This window comes from Mytilus galloprovincialis, chromosome 3, assembly GCF_965363235.1.
Source record: "Mytilus galloprovincialis chromosome 3, xbMytGall1.hap1.1, whole genome shotgun sequence".
Classification (NCBI taxonomy): Eukaryota; Metazoa; Mollusca; class Bivalvia; order Mytilida; family Mytilidae; genus Mytilus; species Mytilus galloprovincialis.
The window spans coordinates 76,966,394-76,988,986 of NC_134840.1; the positions used below are offsets into that span (position 1 = coordinate 76,966,394).

Genomic DNA, 22,593 nt, shown 5'->3' on the forward strand with positions numbered 1-22,593 from the left:
TCGTCCAAATTAAATGGTATGGTCCAAAACCTTAGTATATAAGTTGATGTGCTGTCAGAACAAGGGTCGCTTGATGGATAATCCAGACGCCTTAAAGAAGGGAAAAGGTAATTATTTACACTTTATAAAAAAATAAATAGAATCTGAATAAGAATCTATCTGCGAACCTGAATAAGGTTGCAGGAGTATTAAAGTTGTATTTACGCACCGGGTAATAGGTGCATAGGCGACTGTGCGGAAATACGTGCACTGGTTAGGCAGTGCACAGGCAGAATATGCCAGATAGTGCACAGGATAGTAGTGCACAGGATAGCAGTGCAAAGGTTGAATACAGCCAAGGTGTAATAGTGCATAGGTTTGCACTGGTTGTTGCTGGACAGATAAAGTCTGTGAAAAGACAGCAACACGACCCACATATTACTAGTGGTTAAAAGAGGCCAAGTTAAGAAGTTAAATATAAATATATAAGAAAAGGTGCATCTTCCAATATCCAGGGGTAAACTTTGGTACGATACCCAGAAGTCACTACACCGAGTACGTGACATAATTTTGGTGGCAGCGGTGGGATATTGGCAAGTGCACCTATACTTGATTAAACATGGACGATTTACAACAACATATAAGTACGTTAGAGGAAGATGTGAAGCAAAAGATAGAAAAGTTGAGACAAACTCAAAATCCTAGGTTTTTGACACCACAACACTCTACCCCAAAAGAGCAACCTAGAAACCTGACAGATTCTGGTATTGCTCAGACGAGGCGCACGGATTTCGGCGCACAGTCCAAACACAGCTTCAACGAGCTGATGATGCACCAACATTGTTTGGACCTTACGTAAGTGAGCACGAACAGGGAGCCCGCTCTAAGCAAGGGCATTACAAAACAACTAGCGCAACGCCCGGTACCATTAGCGGAGGTTCAGACCTTCTTAAGACCTAGCCAAAGGAATGCAAAACAGGCTGTCAATAACCAGGAAAAAGTACGCACGCATGGAAAGAATACGAGAAGAGAAATCAAACTGGCCAATTATGATGGGTCTGGCGAATGGGTTGATTTTAAATCGCACTTTGAAGCATGTGCTATCATCAATAATTGGGACGAATATGAGCAGGGGCTTTACCTTGCCGCTGCCCTTCGCGGGCACGCACAGAGTGTCTTCAGCGATTTACCAGCTGATAAGAAAATGAATTATGAGACCTTAGTGAAATCATTAAAAGAGCGTTTTGCTCCGCCAAATCAGAACGAACTATACAGAGTTCAATTAAAGGAGAGACGCCAGTGCGCAAGTGAAACCTTGCCAGAACTAGGACAAACTATACGGCGATTAGTAAACAGAGCATACCCACTAGCACCCACTGAAGTAAAAGAAACATTATCAAAGGATTATTTCTTAGATGCATTGCACGATAATGAAATGAGGATAAAAATTAAGCAATCCAGACCGCAAAACTTAAATCAAGCAATCTGTTTAGCTGTCGAACTTGAGGCGTTCTACAAAGCAGAGAAAAGACAAGGTTTTGTAAAACCTCAGATGCGGGCTACGCATGCAGATAATAGTACACAAAAATTATCTACGGACGATAAGTTTACAGAAATGATGGAGTCGTTTACTAAGCAATTGGAATCACTTCGAATGGAGTTAAATGAATTTAAAAACAGCGGACAAAGAAACACTGTCGATCCGGAATGGAAACGGAATCAACAATGTTACAATTGCGGTAAATATGGACATTTTAAGCGAGAATGTAGGCTACGAAAGCAAGGCGGCAATGGGAACGGTCAATACAAGAACCATGAAAATGGCTCTGCAAGGCCAGAGCATTCTAAAACAAGAAGACAGCGGAGAAAGCAAATCAAGCTGAATGTTCAAAATAACTCTACGAAAGAAGCAGGGGCATATATAGACGTAGATATAGGAAATATAAAGGCCAGTTTTTTCGTAGACACAGGCGCCACTGTCACTCTTATATCAAATAAATTATTCAATAGTTTGAGAAAGGAAGAGATGCCAAACCTCAATCAAGTGATTCAAACTATTATGTCAGCAAACGGCACTGCACTAAACGTTGCAGGAAAAGGTGAATTTCACATCTGGATTGATCAAAACGTATATTCAACAAAGGCAGTAGTAGCGGATCTTGCTTTAGACGGTATCATTGGTTTAGATTTTCTCAAGAAAAATAGATGTCTGATTAATTTACAAGAAGAACATATGGTTTGCAATAACCAGGTGATACCACTGAACTTCACTGGACAGCTCGGTTGCTATAAAGTGTCAGTAGTTGAAGATACGTGCATACAGCCAGGTACAGAAGCTATGGTCCGGGGTCACATTAACGAATATCCGTCAACAAAGAATGAAGTAGGCTTAGGAATCATTGAACCCTGTGACAAATTTGTAGCAAAGGACAGTGCCTTAATGGCAAGAACTTTAGTTACAGCCTCAGAAAACGTACCACTGCGCTTTATGAATGTATCGAATGTAGTGAAGATAATAAGAGCTGGGACAATTGTAGGAAATATAAGCCCTATCCAGGACGTGATAAGCGACGACAAAAATATTACTGATATACATAAGGATCAGAACCTAAGAATTGAGTTGCAAAAATTACTGAGTAATTGCAGCGGAAATCTTAGCCAGGAGCAAAAACCTGGAGTTGAAAATCTTCTCAATGAATACAAAGATCTTTTTACAGCATCCGACAGGGACTTAGGTAGAACTAATTTGGTGCGCCACACCATAAATACAGGAAATAATGCACCAGTAAAACAACCGCCTCGCCGCACCCCCATTCATATGCGAGAGGAAGTCGATAGACATATCGATGACATGCTTGAACGTGGAGTAATTGAGCCAGCCGACGGTCCATGGTCGTCTGGGATAGTACTGGTAAAGAAAAAGGATGGTACTACACGCTTTTGCGTTGATTATCGCAAGGTCAACGATTCAACAGTAAAAGACGCATATCCATTACCCCGCATCGACGACTCATTGGAGCAATTGTCCGGAAATAAATGGTTCTCTACTTTAGACCTTTGTTCGGGATACTGGCAGGTGGAAATGGCAGAGAAAGATAGCCCGAAAACTGCATTTGCCAGCCGAAGGGGACTGTTTCAATTTCGACAGATGCCATTCGGCCTTGCCTGTGCACCAGCAACCTTTGAAAGATTAATGGAGAGAGTATTGGCGGGACTGCAGTGGAGTATATGTCTAGTTTATCTGGACGATATAATTGTGGTTGGAAAATCGTTTGAGGAAATGCTCGAAAATCTGCGATCGGTTTTTGATCGACTAAAGGGAGCTGGCCTTAAGCTCAAAACCAAGAAGTGCACACTATTTTCAAAGAAAGTTAACTTTCTTGGACATGTCGTCACTGAGGAAGGTGTAGCCACGGATCCAGAAAAGATAAAGAGCATAAAGGATTGGCCCATTCCAGTTGATGCGAGCGAATTACGTTCATTCTTGGGTCTCTGTGGATATTACCGGAGGTACATAGAACATTTTGCAAAAATCGCCAAATGTCTCCATCAACTAACAGAAAAAGGACGAAAGTACCTATGGACAGAAGAATGTCAGGAAGCTTTTCAAGCCTTGAAAGAAAAACTAACTAAAGCACCCATTCTTGCACATCCAGACTTATCTAGACCATTCATCCTAGACACTGACGCAAATAATAACGCTATCGGAGCTGTGCTATCACAGGAAATTGATGGTAAAGAGAGAGTCATTGCTTTTGGAAGCAGAACATTATCAAAAACAGAACGGAAATATTGTGTCACTAGAAAGGAACTCTTATCAGTAGTACACTTCGTCAAAAGTTTTCGTCATTTTCTGTATGGCCGAGCATTCATCGTTCGAACGGACCACAGCTCATTGCAATGGTTGTTAAACTTCAAAAACGCAGAAGGACAATTAGCAAGATGGCTTGAAGTGTTGAGTACATATGACATGAAAATTAAACACAGGCCAGGAAGTCAGCACCAGAATGCAGACGCGTTAAGTAGGATACCTTGTAGACAGTTTGGATATAGCTCTGATTGGAAGGCACAACAACTTCTACAGACAGTGTCATCAAAGCCCGATGAATGTGAAAGAGACAAGGAGGACGACACAGAAATATCCCTCAAACATCATCAAGACAATGACAAAAATTTGCAAATTGTAAGACAATGGGTACAAGATGGGCACAAGCCTAACTTGAAAAATCTAGGAGAGTACAATTATGTTATTAAAAGCTTATGGTCGCAGTTTGATGACCTGAAGATTCAGGATGGAGTACCTTACACAGAGACAACAACAAAAGTAGAGTGATAGTGCCCCTTACAGAAAGACGTCGAATACTTCAGCAGTGCCATGATAACAAGACGTCAGGCCACCTTGGCATCAAGAAAACGCAATCTAGAATCAAAGATAGGTTCTACTGGCCTGGCCTACTGTACGACATGACATAGTAGCCTATATAGCCGGTTGTGAAATTTGTGCCAAGAGAAAAGGTCCGAATAAACGGCAAAGGGCTCCTATGCAGTTGCAAAAATCGGGTTACCCAATGGAAAGAATTGCTATGGATATATTGGGAAAACTACCCGAAACCGAGAGAGGGCACAAGTATATCCTAGTCATTAGCAAATATTACAGCAAATGGACGGAAAGCTTTCCAATGCCTAACATGCTTGCATCAACTGTAGCCAATATATTAGTAGCAGAGGTTATTACGCGTTTCGGCGTGCCTACTGTAGTTCACTCTGACCAAGGCTCGCAGTTTGAGAGCGAATTATTTCAGGAAATGTGTCACTTATTACAGATAGACAAGACTAGAACCACGCCCTACCATCCGCAGTGTGACGGAATGGTAGAGAGATTTAATGGCACATTGGCCAAAATGTTGACTGCTTATGTTGACGAACACCATTCGAATTGGGATTGTTTACTGCCCTATGTTATGATGGCATATAGATCAGCTCAACATGAGACCACAGGATGTACGCCTAATCGCATGATGTTAGGTCGCGAAGTTGCTACACCTGTGGACCTTATGTACGAGGTACCTGATTATTCAAAGAAAATTCCACAAAACAGATGGGCATGGGAACTTCAAGAACGAATGGAAGAAGCTCACCACTTTGTTAGAAAACACGTAGGACAGGAAATGGTGCGTCAGAAAAAGTATTATGACAAACAGTTAAACTGGAGCAAATTTAGGAAAGACGACCAAGTATATGTATTCTTTCCAATTCGAAAAGCTGGTCATTCTCCCAAATTCACATCTTACTGGCGTGGTCCTTTTCGAGTACTCAAAGAATACTCGGATGTGAATTATCTCATTAATTGTGGTAGACGCGGTCGACCACAGGTTATACATGTCGATAGAATGAGGTTGTGCAAGGGCCAACATCTGAGAGGATAAACAGAGATGAATGAACTCGAAATTCAAGATGATGCTTTTGTACCGGAAAGTGTGTTGCCCGAAATTTTCAATGAGGAGCTTGATAGTGCTGACAACATTGTTGATCAAAGTAATTCAAGGGATGAGTCAGGCTACGCAGGGTTACCAAGCAGCCGGCATGGCTTCATGATTTTGTTCGATAATTTGGATCTCATTGTTGTATATATATTCCTATCATGTATATACATATAAAAAAAAATAGTAATGGGAAAGTGAAGGAATCACTATCTAAATGTTATTTTGTTGTATATTTTAATATTATGTCCGTCGGATGGGGACGTTAAATCCGAGGTTCCGTGTTCATGGAGTACCACGCTTTGCGCACGTTAAAGATCCCTCTCAACAAGCTCTTTGAGTGGTCCATAAGTGGCCAGATGTTAGGCAAAATTATTTCATACCGGTTTTGGCTTTGATATTTTCAGTGGTTTTCAAATGTAACATTTGGCTTGTTGGTTTTAAAGGTTAAAAATTGGTGGCTCTAAAATATGTCAGCATACATGTTTCAAATAAAGATGTAAAACGATGTAAGGGTACTTATGATTAAGTTGACGTGTTTAAGTTGATGTCCATGTTTAACGTTTCTTCCAGTGTAAAGACAATAGTATACAGTTGAGTGGGAATCTTGTCATGTTGGGTAGATCATACATCTACGAGTTGTTCTAGTGGTTAGCTACTGAAGAAGTAACGGTTATAATTGTGGTTTTTAAATGGCATGGCTCGAGGCAATACCCGGATAGAGTTTGGGACTGAAAAATGTCCACTTGATGTAGATGTGCTCAACTGATTTCGATAAATGCGGGGACGCATTTCCTGGAGGCGTGGGTAATGTGATGAACATGGATCATCTGTTTTATTTTACTAGGGTTCATCTTATTTCTTTTATCAAGCTGAAACATTGTTATACGAACTCGTTATGTTTGAAAGTTGAACAGTTGTCTACTTTCGGCTTTGTTTTGTTTACATTGCTATGGATATTTATAATATTTAGAATCAGTAACGGACCGGTCGTGGTTAGCATACCCGGAAATATTCCGATCGGTAGTCGTAAACATAAGGGCCGTCATTCAAACGTTTTAGCATTAAGGGTTAGGTTATTATAAACACTCATATGAATAAGACATATGGTATCGTCCAAATTAAATGGTATGGTCCAAAACCTTAGTATATAAGCTGATGTGCTGTCAGAACAAGGGTCGCTTGATGGATAATCCAGACGCCTTAAAGAAGGGAAAAGGTAATTATTTACACTTTATAAAAAAATAAATAGAATCTGAATAAGGATCTATCTGCGAACCTGAATAAGGTTGCAGGAGTATTAAAGTTGTATTTACGCACCGGGTAATAGGTGCATAGGCGACTGTGCGGAAATATGTGCACTGGTTAGGCAGTGCACAGGCAGAATAGGCCAGATAGTGCACAAGATAGTAGTGCAAAGGTTGAATACAGCCAAGGTGTAATAGTGCATAGGTTTGCACTGGTTGTTGCTGGACAGATACAGTCTGTGAAAAGACAGCAACACGACCCACATATCACTAGTGGTTAAAAGAGGCCAAGTTAAGAAGTTAAATATAGATATATAAGAAAAGGTGCATCTTCCAATATCCAGGGGTAAACTTTGGTACGATACCCAGAAGTTACTACACCGAGTACGTGACAAATTAAATGTTCAATGGATGACAAATTGTATAAAGGCTTGTATAATGACTGCAGCAAAATCACGAAATTAAATGACCACAAAAATAAATGAATCCACAGTAAATGGAGTGTACCCAATTCATTTAACAACATCTAGGTGTAAAAAACATATAGACATTATGATCATTACTAAAAAACTCAGTTCAAGTAAGAATTTGTAATAATTTTCCTTGTGGTTTTATTTATTTAATTAATTCCTACACATTTAAAACTAAAAACAACACCAACTTATTGTAATTCAGTCTGTTACTTTGTTAGTTTAACCATTGAACTTATTGATGAAGTACAACAATGTCCCTTGGTTTTATGCTTTAAAGGCAGTAAATTATTCTTCCTGGTTACCTAACTAATGCATTTTTCATATTGATACACGTTTGATTGATGCAAATTGTTGGGTATATTCATCTATTGAATAGATCATCTCAATTTAAAATGCAGTAATCAATTCTTTGTGGAATAAAGTGGAATGGAATAAAGCAGTACAAGTGAAAAGGATCACAAGTAGTAGAGCTATATCTCAAATCCCTTAAGGAGTTTTTTATACCTTCAAATTGGACTTTTTTATGTTTCTACAAAACTGATATTAGCATTGCAAAAGTAAGAAAAATATATGTCTAATCCTTACAGAGGTATTGTCTCTCAAGTGATGGCTTTTGTCTTTTGTATTTTAACTGAACTTTGTTGAAACAACTGCAAAAATGAATAGAAATAGATTTGCAAAATGCCAATCTGATTGTAACCATTTAACATGTTTAATGACTCCTTTTGAAAGTTATTACCCTTCAATGAAGATTTTGTGCTTGCTAGTATTGGGAGAAAGATTGCACAGATGTATCAAACCCTAATGTGGCTTGCTTGATACTTATCAATTTTCCAAAACTGTATCACTACTTTGGAGATAAACACTCAAACGATCTGTACATCCTATCCCTTAATATTTCAAGAAATCTACAATTGAAATATACATTCAGATATTGTATATGCAGAGTTATATGTATTTGTATAACCATGCATGTAAAAAAAATATAGATAAACTGTGAAGGGTGCATGCACCTTGTTATGTTCTAAATTATTGTATTTGTGAAAGTGGTAGTTTGAAAACAGAGTTATCTTCCTTTGTCCACATTACAATCATACTATGTTGATAGACCATTTGGGTAAAAATGCCTAAAACAAATTAATCATAGTTTTGAGCTTTTCTGAAAAAGCTTAGGCCTAGAATGCAAATTCTACATATTAATGTTTAGGACTTAGAGATATTCACTTCAAAGTTTTATAAAGAAATGACCTATGCAGTTTGATTTGCTATGACTGGGGTTCAAACTCCAAAACCTGAGTGTTAACAGGTTAATGATCAATGTTAGTGAACTACTTAGACCACTCGAACACTTCAAAGTTTATGCAGATCTGTTTCACCTATTAACTTCTTATTTTTATTTACAGGCAGATGATGGGGATGAAGAGACACGTAAACATGTAGACAAGTTAATGCCACAGAAAATCAAGAAAAGGAGGAAAATCCAAACAGAGGATGGGGTATGTTCTCTGCTTGTTTATGGGATGTTCTTGTTCAAAAAGTTATATCAAATAATTTGGGTTTTTTTTATTGGATAACAAATATTCCATATGCTGTTGTGAAAAATTTCAATATTTTTCCATGCCTGTTCTTTATAAACAATTATTTTATAATGAATTGGATATTTTTGATAAAATGGGGAAAGGGAACCAATCATATTTTTGAAAACTGACATGTTATTCTAAGCATATAAAGACAAGAAGCAGTTTAATATATTATTAAGCTGAAAATTCTAAGCAGGGTTATATTAATGATTAAGAAATTATTCTAAAATTATCCTGTTGTATGCTTTGAACTTCAGGCATTGTCAGAATTAAGGTCAAGAAAATTGTCAAAATAAATCAGTTTGGTCATGGGATCATTGATATTTTCAACTCCCCCCAACCCCCAACCCCCCCCCCCCCCAAAAAAAAAAAAAAACTTCCATATACATTGTAGTTAAAGATTGATCTGAAATGCATAAAGGAACACAGGGCATTCATTTGGATGATCTAATTGCTTTAAAATTGAAGAAATTAACTTTTCCCAAATTATCAATACATCTTCCACCATTTTCTTTCAGTCTGATGCAGGCTGGGAAGAATACCATGACTATATATTCCCTGATGAAGAAGCTTCTCAACCAAATCTTAAACTGTTAGATATGGCTAAGAAATGGAAACAACAAATGGAAGATGATGTCAGATGAGGAAAGTTAATTAGTGAACAGGGAGTGACTCATGTTATAATGATAAGGGGTAGTAACTCATCTCACTCCATAAAATCATGATTGACTTATAATTTTTACTAAAAAATCATGGACACTGATTCAGCTTGGAATTAAAAGCACGAAGACACTGGTTCATCATGGAATCTCATTTGTTTCAAGAAAATAGAGTTCTTACCATTGAAAAGTTAATTCAATTCAATTCAATTCAAAGTTTTATTGCCATATAAACTATACAGTTTGTGACATATAACAACAACAAAAACAAATAAAGACAACAACTAAGTAACTCAATATATATAAACAAATTCAGGTTAATATTAAAGGGTCCCCTGTCCTCAGTTCCATTGACTTTTTTTATAAAGGATCCTAGTTTATTCACTTGTGTTGGTGTTGATGGGTTAAGTATATAAATTTGTTTATTAAAGTGTCACATATTGATTGCCATAAAACATATACAACAATTATAATATTTACACATAAAACAATCAATATCCAGCCATAAATACTGACTTATGAGACACTAACATTATAAAACTTTATACAATTACTGATCAATAGTTAAAACAACTAAACATTACTCATTAAAATTGTTTCTTATACTTATAAAATTTTCCTATATCGTAGTTCTTATACTTGTAAAATTTTCTTATATCAAAGTTTTTAAAAACAAATTAAAAATCTGAATATATAATAATTTCTTGACTATGATTAAAATTGACGTAAACAATGTAATATAAAGCTTAAAAATTATTGCCTGTATTAAAATTTTCTACTGGTAAAAATATTTACGTTAAGGAACAGTTGTAAATTCTGATTAAAATAAATTTGTTATGAAAATAATTTTCTTCGAATAAAAAACTTATGTAACATTTTACACAAATAGTGTTGGATACTTGAACAGTTCATGATTTGTATAAATTTATCGTCCATATCAAGATTGCTAAAGTGATCAATATATTTGGAGCATTCGGAAAATAAATTATACCGTAAGTCACTATAAAGTTCACATTCAAGAAGGAAGTGTTTTTCATTTTCTACATAACCAAGGTTACAAAACACACAGAGTCTTTCTTCTATCGGAATAGGCGGCCTGGAGTACCTGCCGATCTCGTAGGCAAGGGGTAGTGCACCGGACCGAAACAGAGCCATAGTTCGTCTTTCCGGCCTGGCCATATTTAGGCAAACATACGGTTCAGTTTTTACATTGTTTTTAAACAGTCTATATGTGCGTAATTTATTACCATTTTGTATATTGCGCCTATCATTGAAAAGTTCTCTGTGCCACTCTGTATTGTCGAGTTCTACCAATTTTTCAATAACAGTTTTCATAACAGTTTTTATGGAATAAGACAAGTCATACACAATATCTCTAATGTTTAAACTATTTACAATTTTGTCAACTTCAAAAGCCCAGCCCTTTTTCTTCCTAGATGTCCATTTCAATATTTTATATGATGTTCTAGTTTGTTCGGTGCGAAGAAGTCTACACAATAGCCTACAGTAATGTATTCGTTGTTTTGTGTGACAAGATGTCCATCCCATATCACCGCGAGTAGCTACATTCGAGGTCAGTTTTCCAACGGAGAGAAAATATTTGCAGGCTCTGTTTTGTACAGCTGAAATAGCACTAAACGATTTAGTGCCCCAAATGCCACTACCGTATAGTAATATCGGTTCCACCGTAGCTGTATAAAGTTTAGTGTACACCTTATGAGTCATTCCTCCTGCTAATACCACTTTTGTCATTAAACTTCCTAGAGCACGACTGGCTGCTTTAGCTAATTCTTTTGAGTTTTTCGTAAATGTAAGATGTTCATCCATCCAGACACCAAGATATTTATATGAGTCACAATAATCGATATTATTCTCCATACATTTAAAGTTAAATTCAGAACGATCGAAAGACTGCGGTCGAAAATGAACGACTTTAGTTTTATTCACATTTATGGACAGTTTCCATGTTGTACACCAGTCAGACACAATATCAAGCATGCGTTGAAGACTACTTTCATCGGGTGTAATTAAAGCTATGTCGTCAGCATAAAGCAGTATACTGAGACAAAAGTCATCAAGCTGTAATCCACACTCAAGCGAATTGATACGTTGTGAGAGGTCATTGATATACACAGAAAACAATGTCGGTGATATGATACAGCCCTGTTTCACTCCGGTCTCTACGTTGAACCACGGGGTATGGTCATTGTTAACACGAATAGTACATTTGACTTCCTTATATAAAGACTCAATTGCTGCTAAAAATTTTCCACGCACACCAATTTTCTGAAGTTTATACCATAATAAGTTATGTTGTACGGTGTCGAAAGCTTTGCGCATGTCTACAAAACACACATATGTCGATTTTCTATAAATTTTACGATCGTTTAAGACGGAATATAGAGAATGGATATGTTCTTCACAGCTTCGACCTTTCCTGAACCCATTTTGTTCGTCGCATAAAACGTTGTTTTTCTCAAGCCAGGTACTAAGACGGTGATTGAGAATATTGCAATAAATTTTGCAAGGCACTGAAATTAAAGTTATCCCCCTGTAATTCAATGGTTGTCTGTCATCATCTGTTCCTTGTTTAAGAATAGGGTTTATGATTCCACTAGTCCACTGAGTTGGAACTCTCCCAATGTTGAAGCACCCACTTATAATTTGGAATAATAGATTTACTGCGGTGTCATTTTTCAAAACTTCAGCTGGAATATCGTCTATTCCAGCTGCCTTGCGCAACTTTGCACGTAATACTGCCTGTAAAACTTCCTCCCTGGAGATAGGTTCGTTTAACGGCGAAACATCGACTTCAGTATTAAATGTTGATTCATCAAGGTCCGAGTCACTGTTACCATTTTGATGGAATAAAGTCTGAAAATCGTTTTTCCATTTGTTAAGTACAACATTTTTATCCGTTGCCTCGTTTCCATCCTCGTCCACTATAGCTAATGGTATACAACGTTTACGGTTACTAGCGATGCCTAAATTTCCTATTGACTTCCAAAAGTCACGCTGATTAGTCTCATCGAGTTTGTCTTCAAGTTTCTGTCGCTCTTGACTCTGAAATTGTCTTTTAAAATTTCTGTTTAAGCGATCAAAAGTTTTTCTTTCTACACAATATTCTTCCTTCAATTTACGCTTTGTACAGTTCGGACCGGTGAAACGTAACCATTTCTTCTCGGATTTGCATACGGTCTTCCATTGGGCTGAAAGATTTTCATTCCAATACGGTTTATAACACATTTTCTTACGTTTATCACGACCAGCAGCATTGTTATAAGTTGGTAATTTATTATTGATTTCACATTTAACTAGATCATGAAACTCATCGTATGCATTTTGCACGTCATTTGATATTTCTATATAATTTTCAATTTTCTCAATTGTTTCAATTAATTTCACCTGAATTTCCTGATTCAGTAAGAAATCACTAGGAACCGCTCCAAAATTATATTTTATACGTGTATTACTGATCGGTGCATGCTGTGAATTCGGTTTTAAATCGACAGATAATTTAAAATCACAATAAAGCAATGAGTGATCCGGTAAACTATCAGGAATATATGTAATATCATTAGAAATTTCCGACATTGATACTATTTTGAAATCACTGACAAATTCCATATCCTCATAGGGAACACATATGTAATCTACTACCGATTTACCGTTTGTTGATATACATGTAAATTCGTTATCATTATATCGTCCATTTAACATTCCAAAATTGACATCACTTAAAAAATTCACGAAAACATCACCATGGTGGTTTTCTACATGATCTATAACATTTCGTGGTTTCACTAAATCGACGCCTTCTATAAAATCAGAATTAGCACCTACACGTGCGTTCATGTCACCGCATATAAATATTTTTCCTTTATGTTGGTATGAATAAATTTGGTTTAAAAGAGTTTGGAAATAAACGTCGGCATCCACTGGCCTACATGTGTCAGCAGGGGGTAAATAACATGCCACTACGTAGAAGCATTTTTTGGAAAACTTATCTGAAAATTCTAACCACATTATTCCTTCCGTAGTATCATCTATAATACCAATATTAAATGAATACAACAATTCTTCTTTCACGAAAGCACCAACCCCTGCTGACCCTCGCGTTGCTTTTTTGTGTATATATTTCCTATTACTACCATAAAATCTAAAACCATCAACAGTTAAAAACTCATCTTTACGTAAAAATGTTTCACATATACATAAAATATCACAATTCGAATAGTTTAGCAATTTCTCGCGGAATATTGAGTTGTCATTCGTTTTGGTGGACCATCCTCTGCAATTCCATACACCAAGCCGCAGTATGTCCTATGTTTCTTTTGGTAACAGTCGATTTCCTACAAACTTGAAATTCTTTTCCTTGCCCATTTCTTTGAGTACAGTTCTAACGGTACTTTGAAAGTTCCTCGTTTCTGGCGACATGTCGTTCTCAATGTAGACATTAGCATAAAGTCTATTGTTTTTTAGTTTAGCTTTGCTCTTCATAATATCCCTTTTACTATCAAATGTGTCAGTTTCCACAATAATCAAGCCATGGTATTTTCCTCTACTTTCTTTTCTGGAGACACTTTTTAGCTTAACGTTACTGAGCCCTAAACAGTCTTTTAATAAACCTTGTACTTTATGTTTTGTCAGTTCTGGGTCAGTTTTTTCACGATCATCATATTCAAGGTTCTTGATAATGAATTTATTGCGCAACGAATCTTTATATGTACTGTTAGTTTTATTCTCAGATACCTGTTTTTCTAAATTTTCTATTTTGGATTTCATACCATCAAGTTCATGTTTAACTTTTGTTTTAACTTCGATTAGTTTTTCTTTCATTTTATTGTCTATCATAACAGAATTTTTTTCAGAGAGCTTCTGTGAAACCCTTTCCTCAAAATTTGTTTCCAATTCGCTAATTCTCTTATCTAATTTTTCACTCATATTTGAAAAGTTTGATGATAACTGTAAAATCAATGCCTCAACTCTATTTGTATTTTCAAACATGGGTGCACTCGATACGCTAGAATCACATTTTGGTTTTTTGTGCTCTGTTCCAGGTTCATTAATATAATTTGACATTTGATCTGACAGCTGACGTTTTCTTTCAGACGAAGATGCTACTGAATAGTTATAAGTACTTACAGGTACAAGTCCTGGATTCATCATTGAGTTGTTAACGAAGTGACCACTTCCGCCATTTGTACACATAGGAAAGTTCATATATTGATCCATATTTAAGTTATCTGAACAAATATCCAACCAAGCACACTAATAATCACGTATTATTGAAGATTAAAGTCTTTTGCAACTACTGACTATAATCTATATAGTAAAAAATCTTTTAAATCCAACAAAAACTAAGTTTTTTTTCGACCTGACAAACTGCTTGTTTACACTATAGTCACGTGATGTAATAAGTATATATATAACTTTGTCATTGTCAGTGAGATTAGCAAATGAATTACTTTCTCTGTTAATGCAATTAAAATATGTTAATCTAATATTTGAATTATGAGAACAATTTATTAAGAAATGTTTCTCATCATCTAGTACTAGTGCAAAGTCTCTCTTCGCGAGGAATTTTAAAATGCCTTCCTTTTTCAATTAATAATGAATGGTCACTGATTCTAAGTTTTGTAATTAATTTTCTAAATTCAAAGTTTGGGTTAGAGAGGTAAGGTTTGATCAATAGATTTGGCTCAAGTCCTTTATAAAAATTTAATTTACTTTTATCATCAATAGATTTCAACTTATCCATCAACAATGTCATGCTGTCATGAGATTGGTAAAAGTTTTTATTTGCATATATAATAGACTTTTTACACTTGATGAATTTGCCTCATTTAAATTTAAGATAGGTCTTCGAATTATTTTCTGACATCATGCAACAATCACTTTTGAATTATTACTTCAAATATTTAAATTTCTGAATTTACAATAGATCATTATGTATAATGCATTGTCAGGCAGCTTCATTTTGAGAAAGTGCTATGACTGTAAGAGTGAGTGCTGGTTAATCATTTGTACGTTTTGAACAGTGTGAAAGGGGTATACTAGTATATCAAAGAACAATGGTTCATATGTAAGAATTGTGATATGAAAGTTATACTTGAGAAATATTAAGTGATGCAAGATTTTTATAAATAAATGAGTCTGGAACAAGTTGGACTCGGTTTTTTTCACCGCAGTTCCGATTTTCTCAAACAGTTTTATTTTCTGGACTTATTTCTTTAATTACACTCTACAATATCACTGTTTTCATATTGTCCAAGCTGAGAACCATTTTTATGAGATTAAAATGATCTTTTTGGCTTGACTTTTTTTCTGTAACATGGGCTCATTTTTCTGGTCATGTCATAAGGAATAACTATTTTAAATCATTTTAAAAAGTTCCATTTAGATACAGTTGTCATCATTAGTAGTTGCTGATATTGGTTAGTTACTGGTGGTCAGCCGAGATTATCCTGGTTCTGATCAGTAGATTATTATGACTGAAAACAGTAGGCAAAGTTTTACATTGAATCCTTTGGGAGGGATTTATAAAATTGTATTTCATGAGAAAAAGGTATAAAACACATGTTTCATGTAAGGTACTTGCTGAATGTTATAACTCTGCTGATAGGCTGACTTATACAGCCATAATGAAATGCTATTGTTTTGCTTTTGAGCTTATGGAAAATATATGGTATAATCGTCTTCCAGGGAACTGCTCAGCTCTCTTGGTCATAGTACTTTATTCAGTACTAAGAGTACACATTCTGTGCTCCAAACACAAAATCTAGTTTTTGCCCTGCCTGCGACATTAAGCAAGACATTGGGATTGTTTTTTCGGGCAACAATTACAAAGGCGTCAACCATTGTTAAGTTTTCTGTATAAAATAGTTTGATACAAACCACTTGTGATAGATGATAATATGAAGTTACATGACTTTCAGTACATGCCAGATTGATAAAACTATTTTGAGTCCCTGCCCCAAGTCATGGATTAATAAGCAATTTTCAATGTATAGTTTTCTACTTAAGTTTGTTTGATATAGGATCTACTTGTGGTTGATCAATGATATTTTGTATGAAGTGATAGTCACATTACTATAGTGCATGCATATCAGTGTGATGACTGGTTTGATGCCCTGAATCCTAGAACCAGTGACTTTCAAATATTTACCAGTTTTCAATGTTAAATTGTCTGCTCAAGATTGATAGGAGCTATGATAGGCAACAATATTATGATATTTATAAAGTTACATAACTATCTGTACATCTTAGATTGTCGATCATTTCGAGGCCTTTCCCACTAGAGCATGGTCCAGGAAACTGAATTGATAAGTAATTTTGCTGCTCATCTGATTGTCTTTTTCTAAACTATGCATTACTTTTATAAATTTGTTATTTGGATGGAGAGTTGTCTCATTGGCACTCACACCACATCTTCCTATATCTCTACACAGGAGAGACATATCTCTGTGTCAACAGTTTATTTCATAATAATGCTTATTTCTGAGTCTTAATTTAGATAATCATGCATTGAAATTTTTATGACCAAACAAGGCCTCATCCTAACCAAATATGACGGAATAGTTCTTTGTATAAATTGAACTGAGTGATCGTGCATTGGTGGCAACTAGCTTGCTATTATGACAGCCTAATGGAATATAAATGTACCAACAATATTTTTACAAGGAAGACTGAACCAATGAAAATAAAATTTGACAAGAAGGCTCAATTTTATATACATTTTCAGTAGTTTACTCTCTTTTCTGATCTTTTGTTTATTTTTACTGCCATTGAAGATGTCACAATATCAATTCTCTTGGAATAATTCGGTTTGATCTTGATTTCATCACAAATTTAATTCAATCTTCTTAAACAAGTGTTGGTTTATAAAATGACATTCTTTTTATAATGATCTGAATAGAGTTTACAGAAAAGAGATTAATGGGTCAAAACGAGAAAGAACAGAGAATATAAAGAAAAAGATGTGGTATGATTGCCAATGAGACAACTATCCACAATAGACCAGAATGACATGGACATTAACAACTATAGGTCACCGTAAAACTTGATCGTTAAAAATACCAAGAAAAAGGCACAAAAAAAGAAAAAAAACACAGAATGGAAATTTATTATTATAGGTTGCACTTTGTAAATACAGCTGTTTCTCAAAACACGCCTCTTTTGGGGAGTAATTGAATATTCATAGAAAATTCATTTTGTTTACATACTGGTTCCCAGTTATGCTCTCTGTGTTCCATATCGCAGAGACAGAACTTGGGAATGTTACCAGTAAATAAACACGTGCATATTGTTTACATTGAAATCTGTGGTAACCTTTCATTCCAGGTAGGGGTAGTTAAGAAAATTAGTGTAAGTTTAAACTCTGAGAAGTTCAGGGCATATAAACGTTGAAAATATGCCGCACAGCCCTATATTTTGACCTTTGAAAAAAATTGTGGTGCATATGAACTTTCAATTCTAGGATAAGATTTTTTTCAAAACTTCATAGTAAAAGTGGTACAGTTTTAGCCGTAAAAGGAGTTCCTATGGGAAATTGCATTGTCAATATTTACAGAAATGCAACCTTCAGTTGTTACAGTCAAACATTCATGCATATGAACCTAATATCATGTAGATAGTAGATATAAATTTCGATTGCCTGTAAATCAGTCATTTGTAAACATTGTAACCAATCTTGCATGAGTAATTTTGTGCCAATATCCAAAATGTCCACGCTGAAAAAGATCTTTCCAGTGAGTTCAACAAACAGTTTCTTAGAAATCAAAGGGGAAAAGTATATATCGTGGAAGAGAGAGAATGACCCTGATGACCCAATTATGTAGGGACCTTCTTAAAGACCCATGATGGATATTTTGCGCTCTCTTCACAATAAGTGACCCTTGCAACATCTTTCTGAATGAGGAGTGGCCTTTTGCTAAGCCAAATCCCCCCTTCTACCCAACATAACCTTGTTTTCCAGTTGCAGTCCTACATCTTTCACAGAAGTGGCCTTTTGCTAAGTGAAATCTCCTTTATCCAACATATCCTCGTTTTCCAGTGGCAGTTCTTATTTCCTTTTCCCCTGTCGAAATACCTTTCTGAACCTACATATTGTATTAATTTTCTATTTGTTCTCGTCCTGAATTATATATGAAATATTAGCAACTGGACGTTAAGCAAGCAAGCAACAACCAATCAATCATGATTTTGTAAATTAATTTGTGAGCACTGAAAAAAATCAATCCACTCTGTTTTGTAGCTTATCTCTGCAAATTCAAAATAAAATGAACAAATCTGTTCCAACAAATATAAATAAGGAAAAATTGTGTATTGTCACCATGTCAGAAGAAAATTTGCTAATTAGCACATTCCTCAGGAAATGGGAATATATTTGTATTTTACCATTTTGGTGGAACACTATCTAGTGACCTCGTGGCAGGATACCTGCTTAAAGTGCAAGAGACCTTGGGTTGGACCTCCTGTTTAGCCTAAATAAACATTTAAAAATTGGCATTATAGCTGTTTTTCCACAAAACACACAACATTTAAGGAGTAAGAGTCAAGAAAGGTCGGCTCAGAATCCAAATAATGTGTCTGAGTTAAAGTAACATGCATGCATTCCTACGGATTGATGGATTGTGAATTAACTGGTTCAAAATCGAAAAAGTACAATGCAAGGTTCATACTTGCATCCCAACATGATGTTGTCCTGATACAGATGTAATATTTGCAACTGGACGTTTGATCCACAATCCATTCAACCAACGTTACAAAAGGGTAAGGAATAATAGTGAAGAAGTAGAAATATTCTGACACTAGAGACAAAACCCGATTACCATGACATTTCTAGTGTTTGTTTTCTTAATTTGTTTCACGCACGTAACCCACAGTCTATAGATCCGAAGAGTGATGAAACTTTGTGGGGACTCATTAAATTAAAATTAGGAATCGAACAACACTTTTTAAAAGACCCCTGGTGAAAGATATATTCGGTGAATTTTGCCGAGCATCTTCTTAGATACACGATACTTCTTATGCTAAATTTTCTTGATTAAAATTTTTTTGTGAATGCGAGACGAAGGGTTTTTTTTCTTTTCTCTCTAACCAAAATGTGACAGTAGGGCTGCTAACCCGGCGGCAGCAACGTAAAGTATTATGCTCCCTCCGTAGCGTTCATCTGTATGTCTGTACGTACGTACGTCCTAGAGTTGGTTCCCGCTCTCTAACTTTAGTTTGCTTCAACCAAATGATATGGTCGGAAACTTATACACAATACGGGTACCTATTAAACTCTGATCAAGTACAAATTTGGGTAGAGTTACTTTTACCGTTATAACTGTATATGATATGCAAGCGGGGGCATCATATGTGTCCTATGGACACATTCCCCATTTAACTTTGTACAAAATCGGATATAAAGATGCCTTATTATGATATTTAATCAGACCTTCTCCTCATTCAAAGTTTATAGTAAACTGAGTCAACGTTAAAGCTTTCATGATTCGATTTATTTCTCCGATACTATCTATATACGCATCAAGTAAAATATACCAGAATAACATTATAGAATTACTGTATGTTATACAGTGTACATGTCCGTATGCCAGGGTTCATCTGACCTTGGCATTACTTTCATTGTTCTTTTAATCAACATCAATATTTCGTGATTAAGTTCGTTTAATTAACGTCATGATTTCGTGATTAAATTCTTTTAATCAACGCCATGATTTCATGATTAAATTATTCTAATCAACGGACATTAATCAATGAGATGATTTTGTTATTATAATCTTTGTGATCGGCGTCAGGATTTCGTGATAGAGATATTGTCAGTACTAAATTGGGTGTAATAATGATTAGGTGTTCATGTTTGTCTGACAGGATAAATATGACCTTGACCTCATATGCATGGTTCTTTTCCCAACATTACTATTTTATATGAGATCCAATTCTCAAATACTATAAATAAAGGGTCAACTATATTCGATGCATCGAATGATTTTAAGTTGTTGATTTCCATCTCACAGGGTTCAAATGACCTTGACCTAATATTCATGCTTCATTTGCCACCGATAAGTATTTGTATAAGGTTTATTCCTCTGGTGAAGTTGTAAATATAAGAAGTAGGTAAACTATATAATGGCAAGGTTTATCTGCCCCCCCCCCCCCCCCCAGAAAAATAAAAATAAAATCTAACAATGACCTTATCATAAATTATTGATAATTATTAATTTTCTGTATTACCATACTACATACTACACAACATTGATCTACAAAAATAATGCGTAAAGCTCACTTATAATCAGTTCCACAGGCGAGATATTTCACCATGTGTACCCTCGTTAAACTGATAGTAGGTTTCTCAAAACTAATCTTCTTCGGTTTTTTTGGTGGTATTTCCATTTCTCCATTTGTGTCTACGTCATAAGATAGATTCTGTTTAAATATCTTTGTGTAAATAATAACAGGCTGGTGCTTTTATTACCTATCCATATCATCATTTGTATTTTGTAATATGTTGAACGGCTTGGTTTGTACCGCGACTGCTTGTTTCAGCAAGGGACCTTCGCAGAATAATAAACCAGGACGGAACCGGCTTTCTAGTGTAGGCTTGTTAAAAATGCGTGGAGTGAGATGTTAAAAATATTTTAATATGCACTTTTTTGTGGGATTTAAAAAATATTTTTTAAAGTGGACCAGATTCGTCAATTCCTGAATCCGCCACTGGATTGACCCTTCAAATTAACAAATTATCAATGGCCAAAGTACAATAAGTAAGAAGATCTAAGAACAATTGCCAAACGACCCCACAATTGGCAAAACAAATTGACATACGGTACAGATAATATGATTTCTAATCTTCACAGTTTGATTGATCTCCCATAACAATCATAGGAGAGTGAAATTTTGTTGATTTTATGGGGAATCATTGAAGCTTGACTGGACCCCCCACTTTTTTTTTAGGTCAGTCAGTGCCCCCTCTTTTTCCCTTATTAAACGTTCTAGATCCGCCACTGACAATGGTCATTTCCTCCTTTCTCAAAGAAAATGGTCTTATTCGCTGGAAAGTTAATTCAATCACCGGTGATGATATACAATGATGGGGGGGGGGGGGGGGGGGTTCTGATAACACTTACTGTTTTGTCAGATATATCAGATTTCCGTATCCCGCTTACACTATGTAGGTAAGCAATTCTCGTTTTTTTTTGTAATTGTCCGTTTCCCATTAGACTTCTTTTCCCTTTTCTCGCCACAATAGTTTGACTTTCGCGTGTCACGCTTACAAAAAAAAACGGCATCCCGCGTCACGCTTAGACCCCAATGAAACCCACAATGATATGTGTATCTTGTAATGTTCTCAGTCCTATTAGTCCAATAGTGATTACTTTAAGACAGACACATTTATCCACATTAGAGTAGTCATATTAAGTATACCATTCCTCAAATCCTTTGGTGCTTCAAAACGAAGATTACTGAATTTAAATGTCTCTGTTCAAAACACAAAACTATTTTTCATACATTAATGGATTTCTTTTGGGCATGTCAAATTTGTTTTTATCTTTGCATTGGGTGAATACATTTGAATAAATATTCCTGCAGCTTCTTTACTAAATTCTGACATTCCCGCGGGTACATCTGAGATAATCTCATATCTGATGTTCATTGAACTCAAAAGGAATGTCTGATGTGCAATCCCTCTGGGTACAATAGTCGGAATGCAACCCGATTGCAGACGGTTCTGGTCCCGACGGTTCCCATCAGAAATAAATAAGAAAATGATTATATTCCTTGTTGCATACGATCTATTCTTATTGATGATCACGAAAGTCTTGTAATCTATATATTGCATACAATCCCCCTGATTTGATTAATGAGAATAATGATAGAGTTACTCATATTTGTCAATATTGTATTAAAGTATAGTATAGTGATGAGAAAACTACTTAGGTAAATCCATTATATTTTAAGGGGTGATGTCTGTATTCTGTAAACTGCATATTAAAATATTGACTTGTTTGAATGATAATGTCATCTTTTTTATGATTTAAAAAAAATATATATCTAAAATTGATTTTGATTAAGTGTGTATTTAGATATATTTACACTAAATATTGTTTTTAAAGTGAACGGGACTACCTTTGTCCCCTGTCCTTGGAACAGACTAATATTGTCCGAGG

General features: G+C 35.6%; 1 pseudogene; it reads left to right on the top strand.

Moving 5' to 3' along the window:
* The window catches only part of LOC143066810 (crooked neck-like protein 1), a 28,022-nt pseudogene extending 18,192 nt beyond the window's left edge, over positions 1–9,830 (top strand).
* Positions 9,831–22,593: the final 12,763 nt, after the last annotated feature.